We start from the raw sequence: 20,043 nt of genomic DNA, 5'->3' as shown, positions 1-20,043 counted from the left end.
ATACAAATCTATCCCAGAATATAAAGTTACTACCATGCTTCAAGAAATTGCACAAAAATATTTTCCAAAACTATTGAATACACATGATAGATGACAATGGCAAAATTCACAGGATTCCAACATTTATGAATCCTAAATCTAATTTATCAGAATAAAAATAAATCATTTTGAAATATCAAGAATACAATGATTTTAAAAAGCTTTTTTTTTACAAAGAGGCAAAAAGAAAGGCATCATACAATGTAAAATAGGCATTTGAATGTCATGAGTCTTTTTCTATAAAATCAATTTTTAAAAGCTATAACTATAGAAACTGAAAAAAAGACATGCTGAAATTTAGGAGCCATAATGTTTTATTTCCAAATGAGCTTTCAAACAAATCTAACAATTTTATTCTTTTGAAGGAAAAGGTTGACATTTAAAAGTGGATATAATTCAAAACTTTCAGACAGAATAAAGATAAACTAAAACAGTTTTTGATTCACAGTTTAGAATATAATATGGTCCCTAGAAAAAAAAATTACCATTAAGCTAAATGTCAAAATTAAGAGATATTTTGACATTGTGATGAAGCAGTCTATAACTTGATAGGCTCCTAAGTTATTGAGCTCCTACATAAGGATTCATAGTATCTTGCATAAGTCTAGTACAGTGAATAAGCCTAAGTGATCTAGGATTGAACTGAGACAGGTAGAGACATGAACCAAGACATACCTGGACCAGTCTGGACTTGTAGAGAAGGCATCATCTGTATATGTCATGATCCTCCAATCACTATTGGAAATTGTATTAATAGATCAAAACCCTGACAGGATATAGTGTTCCTCAAAGTCCTCTGTGTTTGGTTGCCTGCTGCTACAAACATTGCCTGTAACCATGAGAATAAGGTAACCATACAGATTCCTATAAGTATTATCACCCTCCTCAATAAACTTGCCACTGGCCACTTGATTTCCACCAGCTCTCCTGAGTTCATCTGCATTCTTACCCCTCAGAACTCCCAACAAGGTGGTCCTTGGTGGTCCCTGACAATAACTTAATCATAATAGAAAATTTGAAAGCAGTGGTGCTGTTTTAATCTTCTATTTAATGAAAGGTAAAATGGAATGTGAGAATTATTTAATTTTGAACATTACAGACAGAGAAAAAAAAGAAAGTGTGCTTTGTGTATGTGTGTTTTAGTTTTGAGTAGAAGGGAAAATGTAAAGGAGGGAAAATTCTATGGGCTTAGAGAGTAGAAATGGCAGTAAACTTTTGCAACAGATATGGAATCGTATGAAATTTTAACAACATATAAAAGTAGGGTTTATGTTTATATGTTTTGAGTTTAGAAAAGTATTAATACTAGTGTAATTAATAAAATTGTATTTTCTCCCCTAAAAAAATAAGATATTTCACAGGTATCAGTAGAACAATGGAATATAAGGTCAAATGAACAATCTTTAATTTATATTTAAGTGGCTTTAATTCTCCTGTAAAATGAAATATATGTGTAATGGGTTTTTAAAAGCCATAACTGAATACTATAGTAAATATATGTATCAAATATAATAAATTAGATTTTAATACTGTAATGGACTGAATTCAATCATAATTAAATTGTTTCAGAAAAATTGTAGTTGGAGTGATGTCATCATAGAGTTGAATTTGAACATTAAAAAGCAAAATAACTAACATACCATGCTTAAAGTATAAAAAAAACTCTACAAGAAACATCAATATTCAACACACATGCAACAGAGTCATAAGCTAATTTTATGAAGGAAAATGCATTAGTATGTGAAAACATAGTCATAGAAAATTTCAAAATTCCAGTAATGGAATATAGATCATTAAAAGAGAGATCAGCAAATAAAGATGCTATATACTAGAATAGAGGAATGATTCAATTGAATTTAGAGAAAGAATTATGGGATGATGCCTTCTATGCTGTGCGGAAAAGAGGGAGGAGCTGAATAAAAATAGATAAATAAAATTTTTTAATGAATAGAAGAAAAAAGGCTGGTAATTAATTTGCAATTAAATTAATTAGAAAATGATAAAGTTATTCTAAAAATAAAGCATAAAAGTAAATTAATATAATGAAACTATATGTATGATGGTTTGAACAAGGGGAAAGAAAAAACATGTAGCAACTACCTCTCTATTTTACTGCTGTTTTTACTGCTTTCTTTGAGTAAAAATGTTGCTCTGATCTCCAGACTTTGAAAAATTAAGGCAGGTGATAAAAACAAGCAAACAAAACAAACAAACAAACAAAAAAACCCCTATAAATCAATATCACTAATTTAAGCTCCTTGAAAATAGGAATCCGTTCTTCCTATTTGAACCTCTATCATCTAGCACCTGCAATATAGAATCATGTAATACATGATGATTGATGAATAACTACTACTAATAAAATTCTGGCAAAACATATGTCAAAATCATAATTTTCACCAATTACTCTTTAATAAAGGAGACATTATAATGCTTAATATTAGAAAAGTAATTACATTTGTAATAAAACCTTAAATTGTATAATTATAACAATAAATATAGTAAGTATATTTGAGAAAATGCCACTTTCATTTGTATTTATAAAACTTCAAGAATTGTTTGATTTTTCAGAAGTATGATAAAAATTAAAACTGACATCATAATGTGCAATAGAAAAATATTAGAGGTTTTTCTTTTGATGGTTATCCATTCTCTCAAACACTCAAATGTTTTTTTGATCTTATCAGTTTGGATATATTTTTCGATGATACAAATCTGAACCTATCTTATCTGCCTATTCTGTGTGTCTCTTATTGATGTCCTGCCACGTTTACTACACAGAGTCCAATATACATATGGTGTTGATCCTCTTTATTGTTTTTCTATGATATTTCAAGATACCGGTGAATCATGTGAGATGTCCATTTGTTATCTCTAACACTCTTTCTTACATCTTATTTTTCAATTTTCTATTTTCTGAGAAAATTACTTACTCCTCCCCTTTTTCAAAATTTCTAATTTGTTATTGATTGCAACCTGACACTACTTAATATGCCTGTCTCAATTGCCTTCTTTCTGGTACTAATTTTATATTCTTTTGAGGAGTACTGTAATACATGTCTCATAGCCATACACCGCATCGATAAAACCACTATTAAGAATAAGGACCTTTGCTTCTGGGAGAAGTGTGCTTTCATTAAAAAAAGCTTTCAAGTTTTCTGGAGGCAATATGACCTGCTCTGCTCCCATAATCAATTTTATTAAATTTTGCAAGTTGCAACATATAATGTTAGTGAACTCTGAAGAAAAGTAGAGGTAAGTGATATCATCAGGAAAATATAGGATTGAAGAATAAGGTCGGCTGGTCACTTAAGAAGAGGAGAATATAATAGGAGAAAATCTCAGGTCATTCATTAGTATCCTGGTTATGAAAGAATAAGTAAGAAAAGCAAAAAGCATATTGGTTAGACTAAATCTTTCACTATCACCCAAAGGCAAATATGTTTCAGGACATGGATAAAAGTTACACAGGATGGGTAAGCAGAGATGGATTGTAGTCTGCTTTATTAATATTCTCAAATATATTTATTAAATATAATATTATAATTATAAAATTTAATGTTTTGTTATCAGTATTATAATTATTTTCCTAATGTTAAAACATTATTACATTCTTTATTAAACACTGATTAATTAAAACAAGTTATGATTTTGACATATGGCTGCATATAATTTGCCAGAATATTTAAAATTCCTTGAATATACAAATTACATTGTTCTTCGTACAGTTTTCTCTAGAAGCTAGCATGGTGCTTGGTATATACTAGATTCTTAATATATGTTTATTGAGTAGTTGAATGATTAATCAGAGATTTATTTGATTACTTTTAGAACTTGAGATTAAATGGACAGCCCTACTTTACAATTCTGATATCAGAAGGAAATCCTCTATTTTTAATTTTCTATTTAAGGTAGCAAATTCTTGTTTTAAAGAACATTTTTATAATTCTGCTAAAGTAATTTATTCCTATAATTAATCTCTCCTCCAATATAAATGTCTATATCAGTCCAAAAGCATTTACTACATCGAGCAATGCAATTATGAGTTTATGTGGGTTTAAAAAATATCTATCTACCTATTTTATTCTTTATCTACCTATTATAGGTTGTTGATACTGTTTAGTCATTTCATTTATATCCAATTCTTCATGATCTTGAGAAAGTTACTGAAGTAATTTTCCATTTCCCTCTCCAACTCATTTTAAAGATGAAGAAACCAAGATTAACAGTTAAGTGACTTGCCCATGGTTACACAGTTAGTAAGTGTCTAAAACCAGATTTGAACTCAGATCTTCCTTGATTCCAGCCTTAGCTTTCTATACACTGTACCACTTAGCTGGCAGAGAGAGAGAGAGAAAGAGAGAGAGAGAGAGACAGACAGACAGACAGAGAGAGAGAGAGAGAGAAAGAAAGAGAGAGAGAGAGAGATGAATTGATATGATATGTTGTGTGTATCTAAATATATATGTAAATATATATATATTTATAGTTTGGTATCAATATTTAATCCTAACTTAATGTGCATTTACATATCATGTACTTTGGTTTCATGTCTTCAATAGCAATTTTAAAACGAAATCTAATAGACCTGAGGATTAGAGAAGATTTCAGGGAGGAGAAAAAATACACAGAAACACACACACACATATCATATATATATATACACACACACACACATTTTAAATCACATATTCCAATATGGCTCCATTCAGAGATCAATAACTATAATGCTTTTTTAAAGTTCCTACTACAGATACACAGATTTGTAAGATATTATTTACAGAAGTTACCAAGTACTCCTACATCAGAAGTAAAGACTTTTCAATACAGGGAATATAGCTAAGATTGTACTAAATTAAAAAAAAAATACAATTCCTTTAAGAGACCAGAATCTATTTGTTCAGATTAGGTCAGGGGCAGGATTCATAGGATTAATTCTAAACTTGCTATATTGTTAAAGGATAGCAGAGGAGGGAAAATGCAACAATGGATCCTACTCTGTGAATGCTCATTTCCTAAGAAGAAATGATTGACTTCCCCATTGGCTGCTAGAGCCAAGATTTCTGTTAACATAAAATCAAGAAGAGTTGTCTTAATAGGGAAATAAGAAAATGGAATCATGTTCATTATTCCCATTATCATAGGATCTTTAAACTTTTATTAAGGCATCCAAATAACATTGCTCTTTCTGGGTTCAAATCCAAAGTTTTCCCCAAAATGAAGAGTAGGAAAAGATGCACTCTAGTGTACACTCTGAATTCAGTAAGACCCAACTAATTTATTTCTTACTTAAATGATGCATAATAAATTCTGCTCCAGCCTTTTACCTTGAATCTGTGTGTGTCATCCTGTCTCAAATATGTTTCTTGTAAACAACATATAGTAGGATTCTAGTCTTTAATCCACTCTGCTATCTACTTCTCCTTAATGGGTGAGTTCATCCCATTCAAATTCAGCATTATGATAACCAACTGTTTATTACCCTTCATCATCTTATCCCCTTTATATTCTGCTATTTCCCTTTCACTCTGTTCCTCCTCACCAGTATTTTGCTTTTTGTCACTCTCTCACTTCCCCCTCCCTTCCATTACCTCCTCCTTCTCTTGACTAAATCCCCTTCTACTTCTCTGTAGGGTGATAGAATTCTATACCCAACTGATTATACTCATTTTTCCAGCTCTGAGCCAGTTACAATGATAGTAAAGTTTAAGCATTGCCTGTCACTACCCTGGTTCTCCCCTCTTGTATTGATTTTTTTATGCCTCTTTATGTTATATAATTAACCCCATTATATGTCTCCCTTCCCTTTTCTCTCAGTGTAACCCTCTCTTTCACCCCCTGATTTTTTTACATATCATTCATATGCATACATTTCATACATACATATCTTTTCATATCATCACTTTTATATAGATATCATATCATCTTATATCATCATATACATCATATCAGCATAAGCAGCTTATTTTCCTATCTTCTTTCTGGGTAAATTCCTTCTATCTTCTCTACTACTCAGAGTAATTTTTGAGAATTATAGAAATCCTCTTTCCATGTAGTAATATAAACATCTTGACCTTAATGAATCCCTCAAATTTCCTCTTTTTTATTTAACTTTTTGGGCCTCTCTTGTGTCTCATGTTTGGAATTCAAATGTTTTGTTTAGGTCTGGCTTATTTATCAGGAATTTCTGGAAATCTATCTTATTGAATGTCAATTTTTCCCCCTGAAAAAGTATACTCAGTTTTGCTGGATAGGTGACTCTGGGTTGTAAACCAAAATCTTTTGCCTTCCTTAATATCATATCCCATGCCTTTTGATCCTTTAATGTAATGTGTGATCCTGATTGTAGCTCCATGGTATTTGAATGGTTTCTCTCTGGCTGCTTGAAGAAAACTAATTTATTTTTAAGAGAAAGAGGCTATAACAAAAGAAAAAACACAGCACTCATTAACAAAATGATTTAAGCAGGATTAAATAATTTATCTTGTAACTATCTTATCAATCGTATGTGCATCTAGTATTTTAATCTTAATTAGAACATACAGTAGTTATATAATATTATTAAGCAGTATTCACATTTAGCCTTAGCAGTAGGCACTTTCTCATAAATTTCAGCATTATATGATGATAAGATGGTTGAAGTTTGGTTCTCCTGGGCATATTCAAACTCTGATCCAAATACTTTCTTTGATATCACCCAGTACTAGTGTGGGGATATCAAAACGTCTGCTTCACAGGTCCTCCTGGATCTCTGGACCATTTGAAACTTACAGGGTCACCACAAGATATGAATGTGTTCAGCATTGAATATGTCACCCAGTATTAAAGAGAGAAGAGAGGACAGACAGACAGAGGCACAGATGGGTTGGATGGTGGGGGAGAGAGAGAGAAAGAGAGAGAAAGCGGTTTTATGCTCACTGTTGTATAAAAAAGGAGTGGAAGCAAGGACAACTTTCCACTATTCCAATCTCTCAGGACCAACTATAAATAGTTCACATGCTTCAAAACCAGAAATAAATAAGAAATTTAAAGAAACAAATAACAACTTATATATCTCTTATACCTCATTAGCCAGTTTTGGAATTCAACACAAATTATGAAAGGAATTATCTTCTCCCAAACTTCCATATGGTAGACTGAAACCCAGAATGGTGGTTAGATATGCTTTATGGGAAGACAATTGCTATACATATAACACATAAAATAAACAGAGCTCAGAAGGAGGCACAGAAGTCAACAATATATTTTATTATAGTATTTGGATTTATACACAATGAGATTCAAAGTTCAATATAAGATCATTTTTACTTTTGTATATGTGTATTTTGTTGATAGCTTAAAAGGTTTAGAATAAATAAGATTTTTTAAAAATCAAATTTTAGAAGCTTTGAGTCTGGGTCAAGGGAGCATATTATGCTTTCTCTGGTATACTGGAGATGAAGACTTGTTAAAGGATTAGGGAGCTACCACTAACAGCAAAGTAATGAAACACATTTTGATAGAGGATTTTCGTTAAGAGTATATGTTAATCTCTTGGAATGTTCAATTTCATATCTTTATCTGCCCCTAGCAAAGTAATTAAGAATAATCAAGCCTTGTTTGTTAATTAGCATTGTCAATTTCTGTGTTAAGTAAAATGAATGTAGACTCCTTAATCAGTTAGGATCATATGCTCAGTCTTTCTCAAATGAAATCTAATAAGGAAACTTTTCCCCAGGTACTTCTTATTTAAAGTTATGTGCCATTCACAAGTAAACTACTTTAAAATATGATTAAAAACAAACAAATCTGTGCTTTCTGTCCTTCTGTGATATCTTTCTAGGTCATCTGGTTCCGTCTGTGTTTGAAACATTTAGTAAGCCATGTTGATTTCCTTGTCATTTTTATTGTTGTCATTGAATCTTTTTTTCCCCCAGCAGTGTCTGACTCCTTGTGAACCCTTTTGGAGTATTCTCAGTAAAGACACTGGAATGGATTACCATTTCCTCCTTCAGATAATTTTACAGATGAGGAAACTGGGGGAAATATGGTTAAGTGACTTGCCCAGGGTCAAACAGCAAGTATCTGAGCCTGGATTTGAACTCGGGAAGAGCCTTCTTGACTCCAGACACACATCTATATATTATAGGTTAGGTTGAGAAACTTTTTAGATGATCTTTATCTTTCAAAGAAAATTACTGATGTCTCCTTACATTACCACACCACAAGATGATGAGGATAAAATTTACACTGGAAAGACTATAAGTATGCACAGCTATGCACTTGTAATGATCAACAAAAACAAAATATTTCCTTATCCTCTGCTATGACGGTGATCTAGTTCTGTGTTCTGGGGGAAATGCAACCAGATGACATCAAAAGAAAGTTTAAGAGTAAAGAAGGGGTAGGAGTAATGGTGAGATTGTTAGTTCAATTCTCTTCACCAAGCATTTATAACATTGCTTCCTCTTCTACAAAAGTGCCCAACCTGGATTTCTTCCCTGAAAGTTACCAGAGTATATATTATAAAGTCAAGTATAGTTATAAAGGGAAAATTTATATGAGAATAATAAACTTATGATTCTGAGTTTAATTGTTTACCAATTAATAATACCAGTTATATGTTGATAGCGAAGAATCCCTGAAAACTTATGTGTAAAAGCATTTTGAAAATGCATTTGCTAAAGGAGTACAGAGTCAATATGGTGACCTTCAATTGCCAAAATTCCTTCCAAATCCCTACTACAAAATGAGCACAGAAAACTTCAAACTGAATTCTGAGTAGAAAGATAACAAAAAGTGAGAGGGAGTCATTTTTTCCAAGCTCAGGTAATCTTAGACAAAAAGAGAGATCTGTAGACAGTAGGAAATGGACCTATCAGAATTAAAATGGTGGAAACTGATAGAGCAATGGAATTTGGAGGTGGAAGTTACAGAAGTAGCAACAGCAGAAACAGTAGGCATACCTAACAAAAAGGAACAGTGACTGAAAACAGGGTCAGAAAGATCTTCAGGGGAACCCCAGTGCTAGCATTGGGTGTAGGATCTGGTACAATTTGGCAGCTCCGTAATGTTTTCCCCAGTTCCAGGTCACAAATTCAGAGCAGAAAGGAACAATTACAGTCACAAGAAAACAGGCATCGTAACTGGGTAGTTATCAGACTACATTAGCAGGAGGGTAATGATGAGATCTCTCCCTGGATTACATGGCCATGTAAAAACTCAAAAGTACTACTAAAAAGGGGCAGCTGGGTAGCTCAGTGGATTGAGAGCCAGGCCTAGAGACAGGAGGTCCTAGGTTCAAATCCGGCCTCAGACACTTCCCAGCTGTGTGACCCTGGGCAAGTCACTTGACCCCCATTGCCTACCCTTACCAATCTTCCACCTATAAGTCAATACACAGAAGTTAAGGGTTTAAAATTTAAAAAAAAAAGTACTACTAAAACTTACCCCCCTAGGTAGAGCTACAGAAGTTTAGACCACCCCAGAGGTGAGCAGAGGTCAACTCTAATCCAAATCCCAAAGTGAAGTAATCAGCTGGTAAAATGAGGAAATAACAACATAAGAACCTGAACATATAAATTTCTGTGGTGACAAAAGCTCAAGACAAATTTAGAAGACAAAGACTTGAAAAAATATGTCTAAGCAATGACTTTTAAAAAGTACAGCTTGGACAAACATCCAACAAGAATTCCTAGAACACTAAAAAAAAGAGATGAAAATGAAAAGTAAAACTATGACTTCAAAAATCAAATAAGAGTAATGGAAGAAAATTTGGGTGAAATAAATGAGATCAATGCAGGAAAAAATATGAAGAGAATTAACAGCTTAGTAAATGGGGAACAAAACCTAACTTAAGAAAATAAATCCTTAAAAATTAGAATTCATCAAATAGAAGCTAATGACTCCATGAGACATCAAGAAGCAATAAAACCAAAGATTATAAAAATAGAATAAAATACAAAATAACTCATTTTTTAAAAGTGATATAGAAAATAGACTGGGGAGAGACAATTCAAGAATGATTGGACTACCTAAAAGCCATGTAAAATAAAATAAACTAGACATCATATTTCAAAATATTGTGAAAGAAAATAGTTCAAGTATCACAAAAATGGAGAACAAAGCAGAATTTTGAAAAATACACTGATCATCCCCTGAAAGAGATCACAAAGTGAAAACTCCAAAGAATACTGTAGCAAGATCCAAAGAATCCCATGTCAAGGAGAGAATACTTAAAGTAATGGGAAAGAAAGAATTAAAATACTACAGAACCACAGTCAGGAAAAAACAAGTTTTAGCAGCTTTCACAGGAGGAGAAGACTTGGATATAATATTTTGGAAGGCAAAAGAATAACACAACCAGTAAAACTAACTATAATCATATTGGAGTGGGAGAGAGGAATGGCTAATTCCTAAAAGAGAAGACTTTATAGCATTGCAGGTGAAAATATCAAAAGCTGAATAGAAAATTTGTCATTCAAACATATGACTCAAGAATTACCTTTTAGATTAATACAGACTTTCAGATAATCAATTATTTGCTGATAAAAAATCAGGGATTTTAATATGGAAGCCACATTTTCAGCAAAAGAGTGTTCTAACTAAAAAGGGCAGTGACCTAGAAATGCTAGGAGTAGCAATTAGAGAAGAAAAAGAAATTTAAGAGATTAAAGTAGGCAATGAGGAGACAAAACTATCACTCTGCAGATGATATGATAGTATACTTAAAGAACCCTAACAAATCAACTAAAAGGCTAGTGGAAATAATTAACAACTTTAGTAAAGTTGAACGGTACAAAATAAACCCACATAAATCATCAGTTTTTCTATATATTTCCAACAAAACTCAGTAACAGGAGAGAGAAAGAGAAACTCTATTTAAAATAACTCTATACAATATAAAATATTTAGTAATCTATCTGCCAAGACAAGCACAGGAATTATATGAACACAATTATAAAACACTTTTTACACTATTAAAACTAGATCTAAACAATTATAAAACTCCGCCAAGGACGGTCCCAAGCCCGGCTGAAAAAGGAGGAGGGTTGGGTGTGGGGCTAGCAACCTCACCCCGTAAAAAGTCTCACTTGCTACAGAAAGGGCAACCTCATTAAACCAATGGCGAAGATCTGACTAAAACGAAACAAAGGCCGTTGGAATGACATGGACCCAGCTGGGGGAAGTTGCCCAGAACAGAGTCTGTTGGCGTGACGATGGTTGAGGCCCTATGCTCCTCAGGGAGCCAACAGGAATAACTAACTAACTAACTAAAAAATTATAAAAACATTAATTGCTCCTGGGTAGGACTAGCTAATGTGATACAAATGACAATCCTACTCACATTAATCTATTTATTCAGTGTCATACCTATCAACCTAGATTCATTTGGAAGAACAAATGATCAAGAATATCAAGGAAAATAATGAAAAAAAATGTGAAGTATGGGAGACTAGCAGTACCAGATCTTAAAATGTAATATAAAGCAGTGGGCATCAAAACAATATGGTATTGGCTAAAAGATAGAAGGATGGATCAATGGAATAGACTAGGGGTAAATGACCTCAGTAAGCTAGTGTTCAATAAACCTAAAGACCCCAGCTATTTCATAAAAACTACTGGGAAAATTGGAAAACAGCATGAGATTAGGTTTAGATCAACATCTCACATCCTATGCCAAGACAAATTCAAAATGGGTAAATGACTTAAATATAAAGAGCAAAATCATAAATAACTAAGGTAAACATAGATTAGTATACCTGTCAGATCTTTGGTATGGATTTTAAAATTAATATCTATTAACTAAGTATTCTATTTGTAAAGTTTATTAATACTACTTAAAGTAAGAGACCTAGCTATTTAGCCCGCTCACAAGAGGAAAAGAGGAAGAACGAGGTAGAGCCTCAGAACTTATACAAAATGTGACCACGCAAACATAGACAAAAGGAAAAGCATTATAGGTAATACAGTAAGGAAGTTTGGGTAATGTAGTTTTTAGGGGTTCAAGATTTTCCAACTATACAATGGAAAAGGAAGGAATTTAAGACCAAGCAAGAGATAGAGGACATTGTAAAATGTAAAATGAATGACTTAGATTATATCAAATTAAAAAAAATTGTATACAAATAGAACCAATGCAACCAAAATTAGAAGGAAAGCAAAAAATTGGGAGAACATTTTAATACCAAACTTTTCTGACAAATGTTTAATTTCCCAAACATATAAGGAACTAGGTCAAATTTGCAAAAAAAAATCAAGCCATTCCCCAAGCAACAAATGGTCAAGGGGAACAAATAGGCAGTTTTCACATGATGAAATTGAAATTATCAATAAGCACATGAAAAAGTGCTCTAATCCCTTCTTATTAGAGAAATGTAAATTAAAACAACTCTGAGGTACCACATCACACCTAACAGATTGGCCAATGTGACAACAAAGGAAAGTGATAAATGTTGGAGATGATGTGGCAAATTTGGGACATTAATACACTGCTGGTGGAGTTGTGAATTGGTCCAACCATTCTGGAGAGCAATTTGGAACTATGCCCAAAGGACTTTAAATGAATGTCTGCCCTTTGACCCAGCCATACCATTGTTGGGTTTGTACCCCAAAGAGATAATAAGGAAAAAGTCTTGTACAAAAATAATCAAAGCCTTCTTCTTTGTGGTGGCAAAAAAATTGGAAAACAAGGGGGTGCCCATCAATTGGGGAATGGATGAATAAATTGTGGTATATGTTGTTGATGGAATATTATTGTGCTGAAAGGAATAAAGAAAAGGAGGGATTCCATGTGAACTGGAAAGACCTCCAGGAATTGATGCGGAGAGAAAGGAGCAGAACCAGAAGAACATTATATACAGAGACTGATACATTATGGCACAATCATATGCAATGCTTTTCTACTAGCAGCAATGCAATGACCCAGGACAATCCAGAGGAACTTGTGAGAGAGAACACTATTCCACATCCAGGGAAAGAGTTGTGGAACCAGAAACACATTAGAAAGACATATGCTCAATTACATAGTGTGATAGAGATGTGATTAGGGTTTTGATGTTAAAGGATCACTCTACTGCAAATGAATTATCTGAAAAGATTCAGGGGAAACAGGAATAACATTTACTTAGTTGACAGATTTAGGATATGTTACAGTACATGAATGGCATATTCAAGAAATAATATTTTAACTGGTTCTTGAAGTAAACTAATACACATACAATATGAAAGATTTGGGTTGTAAAATGGAAACAATGATGGGGGAGGGATTCATGGTAGTCATCTTAAAATATCATGGAAGAAAGATTAGACTTGTTCTTGTTTAGCCTTAAAGAGTAGGACTATAAATAACATTTAGAAATTACAGGAAGATTTAGGCTTAACTTATGGAGAAAATTCCCTTTGCTTGACAACTGGAACTTTGAAAAGTTGAAGCTTCCAATACGAAAAACTTTCTCTGTAAATTAGATGTTCTAGTGGATGACTGCTTGGGGTACATGTGATTTCTGTTCAGGTATGACTTTTGCTAGATGACCTTTGAGATCCCTTTCAAACATTTCTAAGATTCTGTTATTTTTGAGTCATTTGAATATGGGCTGATGGTTCCTTTTAAATGTAAGGAGAAAGGCAAAAGCAATCTTACTATAATGAAGAACTGGCTCTGTGGAATTATGATGCTTAAATTTGGAACCAATGAATAGTATTTTAAGAAGAAAAGATAACAAATCCACTGCATTATAAAAATTGCTCTGAAAAGCTAATACCTTTGCAACCACTGCTGGCAACAGAAAAAAATGAATATGCCTGCATAGGTACTATTGAATTCTCTATTTAAATGAATATAGCAAATCATCTAAATGCTCCAGGGCTGGCTTTTTCATTATGAAAAAGTCATCTAGATACATAGGCAATTTAATTATGTCAGCTCAAGCAGTGTGCTTTTTTATAACATAAAAAAGAATAATTTAGATCATATATTTTTTGTAAAAATCACCTTCTCATTGTTTGAGAAATATTTGGCAGGCCCCTGTAAGCCTTTGTTATTCTATCTAGAGTTGCTATGAGCTGATTAGGTACCTGGTCAAATATCACATCTTCCAACAACACAATACTGCTGAGATTAATCAAAAGCAAATAATACATATTAAGAATTAAAGGGCCTATGACTCAATTGCTTGTTATAAGCATAATAATAAACAGAATTTTAAAAATAATACTAGATAGCATGAGAGTTTCCTCTGGGAATGAGAATGTACACTGAAGTAGAGACAATTTAATGAAATATTTATTACTGATGATAAGAGATATGGTTTTTATATTTTCCTAAATGAGCCTCCTTGGAAAAGTATTATTGATGGAAACACGTGTGCTGTTGTACTTACAATATATGCTTAGCAGTGCTTACACAGGTAGTAATAGAAGGGTTATATTAGAAATTAATCCTTAAATATATCTTCTCTTTATTGATAAATTTTATTATTTTTGAAATACATTATAAAAGTTTATTATAAAGAATATATAGCATTGATGAATGAGGATGTTTTCCTTCATACTCTAAATCTTTGATGGATAACTTTGTTTGAGAAGTAGTTTGGTATGGTGTATAGAGGAACAGAACTGGCTTTGGGAAGATCTGGATTCAAGTTCTGTCAAAATGACACTATGACCATGGGAGTCAACCTCTTAGGATGCTCTCTAGGGATATTGTAATTAACCAGTCTGCCCTGCTGGAGATTTTGAGGGTGGAGGGAGTTTAGATTCAGATATTCTCTCCATCTATGTTATGTGGGTAATTTGAGGAAAGGTGTTTGGGATAAGGGAAATTGAAAGCAGGATGTTGGAGACTTGCTAAGTGGGTAATCTCGGTTTCAGGTAGGCTGGGATTAAATGAGATTCAGGTTATAATAGGACTGAAGTCAGGAGTATAACACAGAAGGGAAACAGAGATCTTTTAGGGAGAAGAGAAGTTAAACTAAAGAGACAAACACAGCAGGCTTACAGACTGGGACTTAGACTCAAACACAAGCTGAGGGAAATAGACTAGACTGAAATTAACAAACAGGTTTTAGTTAATTTCACAGGAAGGGACCTATTTTGAAGTAACACCTTCCTTCCCCTCTGCTGCCCCAGCTTCCCTCTAAGCCCAGAGTATGTTGTCTCTTTCCCTCTTCTTCCCTCTTGATAACTAACAGACAAATTACACTAATAGGGCTATTGAAACACAAAAGGGTTTATTTTGTTTGAAGGATTTTTGTTAGGAAGGTGGATCAAAGGAAAGCCCTATCAGTTGTCTCAGGAACCTCAGGTCGGGGAAGGGAAGTAAAGATGGAGTCTGAGTAAGGACCAGCCTTTAAACTCACTTTACAAAATGCTATAGCTATCTAAAGGGAATAAATGATGATTTGACTAACTATAACTAATGCTGTCAATTAGATAACTCTTCACAGATTTAACTCCTCTCTAATTACTCTCCTTATTAACTTCACAACATATAAGGTAAGGAAGGGAAGGCAGGGTGGTATTAGGAAAGGAAGATATAAAGGGTTTATCTAAAATAATAATTTCTTAAGTAAATATGTCAAAGCTAGGCTAAATTTCAATATTAAAGCTAGGTAATCAAAGCAGCTCACTCATTGACCACCTCCCTCTACGGAAGATCCAGTCAACTGCTTTTCCTCAAGATTCTAAACCTCTAACAGCTTTTGGAACTCAGCCAAAGCTAGAAAAAACTATATGACCCCAATTCTGTATACTACATCTATGAAATCATAGATATAATTTATACATAGACACATGTACACATGGATGTGCATACACACTTACAAACACACAAACACAGTTATTTGCATGTGAGATTCCTGGAATAGAATGTGAACTCCTTGAGGTCAGGAAGCTTTTATTATTATTATTTTTGCCCTTCATGTATCCAGATAATAGTTAGTGTTTAATCAATGCTTATCAAATAATAAAATGACCAGCTACATTTCAGTGACTTATTTCTAGTATTCCTTTGGTTGTTAATTTTCATTTCTTGTGAACTTTAACAGCACCACTGAGTAGGTTCAGTTTATTTAACTCATTTGAAATGTAATTCAACTTTCACTTCCTTTTCTCTGATAACTATCTATAATCAATATTCTTCATTCTGTAAATTAGTATCACTAGAAAACACTGAAAATATTTTTTCGTGAGCGTTTGACTTTTTTGTTTTCTTTAAAGGGAAGTCTGAGGAAATTGAGTAAATGGATGCACTAAAAGACAATAACAGAAGGGAGAAATGCATTTACTTTAAATGCATGTTCATTAATAGCATACCAGAGTCATTAATTTCCTGTCCTGCTGTGCAGTTCAGTACATTTACTTAATTTTCTTCCTTGCTTTTTAAAATTTTTCTTAGCATTCAATATCCCCTCCAATTTTTTTGTCATTTTCCTTTTTTGTCATATTAACCAAGCTGATGAATATGAAATGTTATCTCAAAGTTCTTTTAGTTTGAATTTATCCAAATAATAGTGATATAGATAATTTTTATGTAATCATGGAGCCTTTGTTTCTTTTTCTGAAAACTGTCTATTTATATATTTAAATCCTTTATCAATTTAGGAATGTCATTTTTTTCTTAGGGGCCTCATGAAGGCTTGTTCAATGTCTTTCTAAGATAGGCTTATGTAAATATTTTTCCTACTTTTGTTAATCTAGTCAATTTACTTTTTTTAAAATATTAAAATATTTCACTTGAATTATTGGATATATATATATATATATACATATATGTACAATTAGGGAAAAAGATCCCAATACATTTTTTTAAATTTTGTTTTCATTNTATGAAATGTTATCTCAAAGTTCTTTTAGTTTGAATTTATCCAAATAATAGTGATATAGATAATTTTTATGTAATCATGGAGCCTTTGTTTCTTTTTCTGAAAACTGTCTATTTATATATTTAAATCCTTTATCAATTTAGGAATGTCATTTTTTTCTTAGGGGCCTCATGAAGGCTTGTTCAATGTCTTTCTAAGATAGGCTTATGTAAATATTTTTCCTACTTCTGTTAATCTAGTCAATTTACTTTTTTTAAAATATTAAAATATTTCACTTGAATTATTGGATTTATATATATACACATATATGTACAATTAGGGAAAAAGATCCCAATACATTTTTTAAATTTTGTTTTCATTGATATTATATTCATACTTGTCATTTTCTTTTTTGATGCTAGTAATATGGTTTTCTTCCTTCTTTAAAATCAAATTATCTAATGGTTTATCTCTTTTATTTTATTTCTTTATTTTAAAAGGGAATTTTTATTCCCTTTGTCTATTTTAAGTTAATTAATAAGGAACTTGAAGTAGCCCTACTTAACACTAAGTCACTAACCAAGAGAGTTCACTCTTACTTAGTCATTAACACTTAGTCCTAAAAGACCATAAGCATTGTCTCCCTCCCCCATTGCAGGGTAGTGCTAGGCAAATTGAGAGACTTTGTTTAGTTCCTGAGATTTGATAGACCAGCCCATAGTGAAAGGAAGGAGAAACTAGAGAGACAGGAAGTGACATGGAGAATACTGCTTATAAAAGTCAGCTGAGGGCATTCTGATTAATTCTACTGCCTTGGTGGCTCTTGCTGAGGGAGATGTCTCTGTATTGGAGGGTCTTCTGCATTGGAGGGATTTTTCTGCTTTGGACTTCTGCATTAGAGAGTGATTCTGTGCTAGTAAGACTCTTGCTGAAGAGATTACTGTGACTCCTGGTTGGAGATCAGGACCTGAGAGAGTCTTTGTTGGAGTTGAGCTGGATTTCTTCAGATTGGCAATTAAAGGGTATTTTGCTAGGCAATATTTTCTACCTCCTTCCTATGTTTCCCTCTTTACTATATTTGCCCTGCTGTAATAAAGCTACTGAAGATACTACATACTCATAGTTTAATTTTTAATTTTTATAAACGGCGACCACAATATTTTTTTAACACATAAATTTAGTCAAACCATTTTTAACCCTTACATTTTGGCAGACCACAAAGGTATGATGAGTACCCTCAATCTTCTTCAATTTTCTTCACTTTCTTCTCTTCTTAAGACAGTTTGATTAGTAGCTAAATTCTGGACTTTGGGCTCTAAGTTGGTAGAGCAGTTTAAAATAGACAAAAGGGCAGATTAGCCAGGAGCTACAGTTGTTGGTCTGTTTCCTGCATGAATGGGTAAGTCCTAAGTTTTCTTTTTCTTTTTTTCTTTTTCCCCCTTTTCCTGAGAATAGCTGAGTGCTTGCTGCTGCCTGGTAAGCCAAGTGATTTTTAGCAACAATCAGCACTCTCTGGGTTTTCATCTAGGGGTCCCTTTCACCCTTCCTGTCTCTCTGCCTCCTGGGGAGATTATTCTGTCCCCATAGGCTACTGGCCAGCAGCCCAGAATTACAGAGTGTTGGAGGGAGTTAAGTTCAGCTCATCTTTTTGTTATTAGAACTTGTTAATTATTGGGCCAAATTAACAAAGTTTAGCCTCATCTTTCTCCCAGAAGTCTGCTCTTTCTGATCCCCAACGTGCCTCTAACATTAGCTTAAGTGGGAGGTGGAACACTGGGGAGAACCATCAGGGAAACCAGCAGTAAAGATGACTAAAACTGCTCCCTTAAGCCTAAGAAGCTTTAAGAGCCTACTAAGGAAAAAATGCCAACAGCCCACAGCCTGTGCTCTACACCCAAACCCTTTTCCCCTCCCAGGCCAACTCAGCGAAGCGGTTCCCTGCACACATGTATTGCAAATGCAGAAATCATTAATGAAGTGTTTTCTGCTCTCCAGCTACCTGAAGCCCTAGCTACTGTAGTTCAAGGGTCGGCAATGTATGGCTCTTGAGCCATATCTGGCTCTTTTGAGGGCCAGATATAGCTCTTTTGAGGGCCAGATATGGCTCTTTCTGCAAGAGCCATAAAGTCAATTTTTTTCAGGCGCTGTTACAGGAGCGTGCACTGTTACAGGAGCACACACTGTGAGCACTGTACGGCTCTCACGAAATTACATTTTAAAAAATGTGGCGTTTATGGCTCTCATGGCCAAAAAGGTTGCCAACCCCTGCTATAGTTCATTGCTCTGCCCATACAGGTTGAATTGACCTTGTTTCTAGAAGGAACCACCTGGCAGATATTGTAGCAAAGCTTGCTGCCTCTGAAGGACCTGAATTAATTTTAACTTTGGCAACTAGTAACAACTCAAATGTATACCTTTTTTATAATGAACAGGAAGTAGAAAAATGGAAACAAAAATTCAAAGCAAAAAAGATCAATGGAGTATGGGTGTCATCTAAAGGAAAACCCCTACTCCCTAGAAGGTTTTTTATCACCAAATATGTTATCTGTTCACAAAAAATGGTCACTCTGGCACCCAGGGCCTTGTAGACTCTGTTAAAAGAGTATGGATAGCCCCTGGTATAACTACCATAGCCTCTAAAGTGTGTGCAGGCTGTCCCACTTGCCAGGTCTACAATAAGCATGCATTTCATAGCAAAGCTTTTGGTGAGCATCCTCTGGCTTACACACCTTTTGAGTATTTACAAATAGGCTTTATTACTATTTCTAAGGCTAGACATTACAAATTTTGTCTGGTTATAGTGAATTAGCTGCAGATGGCCAGAAGCATTTCCTAGTGCCTGAGCCACAGTGGCTTTTGTCGTCAAGGTGCTTTTAAAGGAGATCATCCCTCACTTTGGCCTGCCAGAAAGAATTGATTCAGACAAAGAAACTCATTTAACAATTCTTCTTTGTCTCAAATTTATTCTTCTTTAGGGATCATTCCCAAATTCCATGTAGCATATCATCCCCAGAGCTCAGGCCAAGATGAGAGAATGAATAGAGTTCTTAAGCCTATGATTGGAAAATTGTGCACTGAGACTCATTTAAAATGGTCTGAAGTTCTCTCTCTAGCTCTATTTTATCTTCAAAGCAGACCCAGGGGAAATCTACACATCTCACCATTTCAGATGCTTTTTGGATATCCCACCATACAGGTTAAGCCTTTTTTCTCCTGAATACAC

This window comes from Gracilinanus agilis, chromosome 6, assembly GCF_016433145.1.
Source record: "Gracilinanus agilis isolate LMUSP501 chromosome 6, AgileGrace, whole genome shotgun sequence".
NCBI lineage: Eukaryota > Metazoa > Chordata > Mammalia > Didelphimorphia > Didelphidae > Gracilinanus > Gracilinanus agilis.
The sequence above is the reverse complement of the archived record's forward strand: the minus strand, read 5'-3'. Positions refer to the sequence as shown.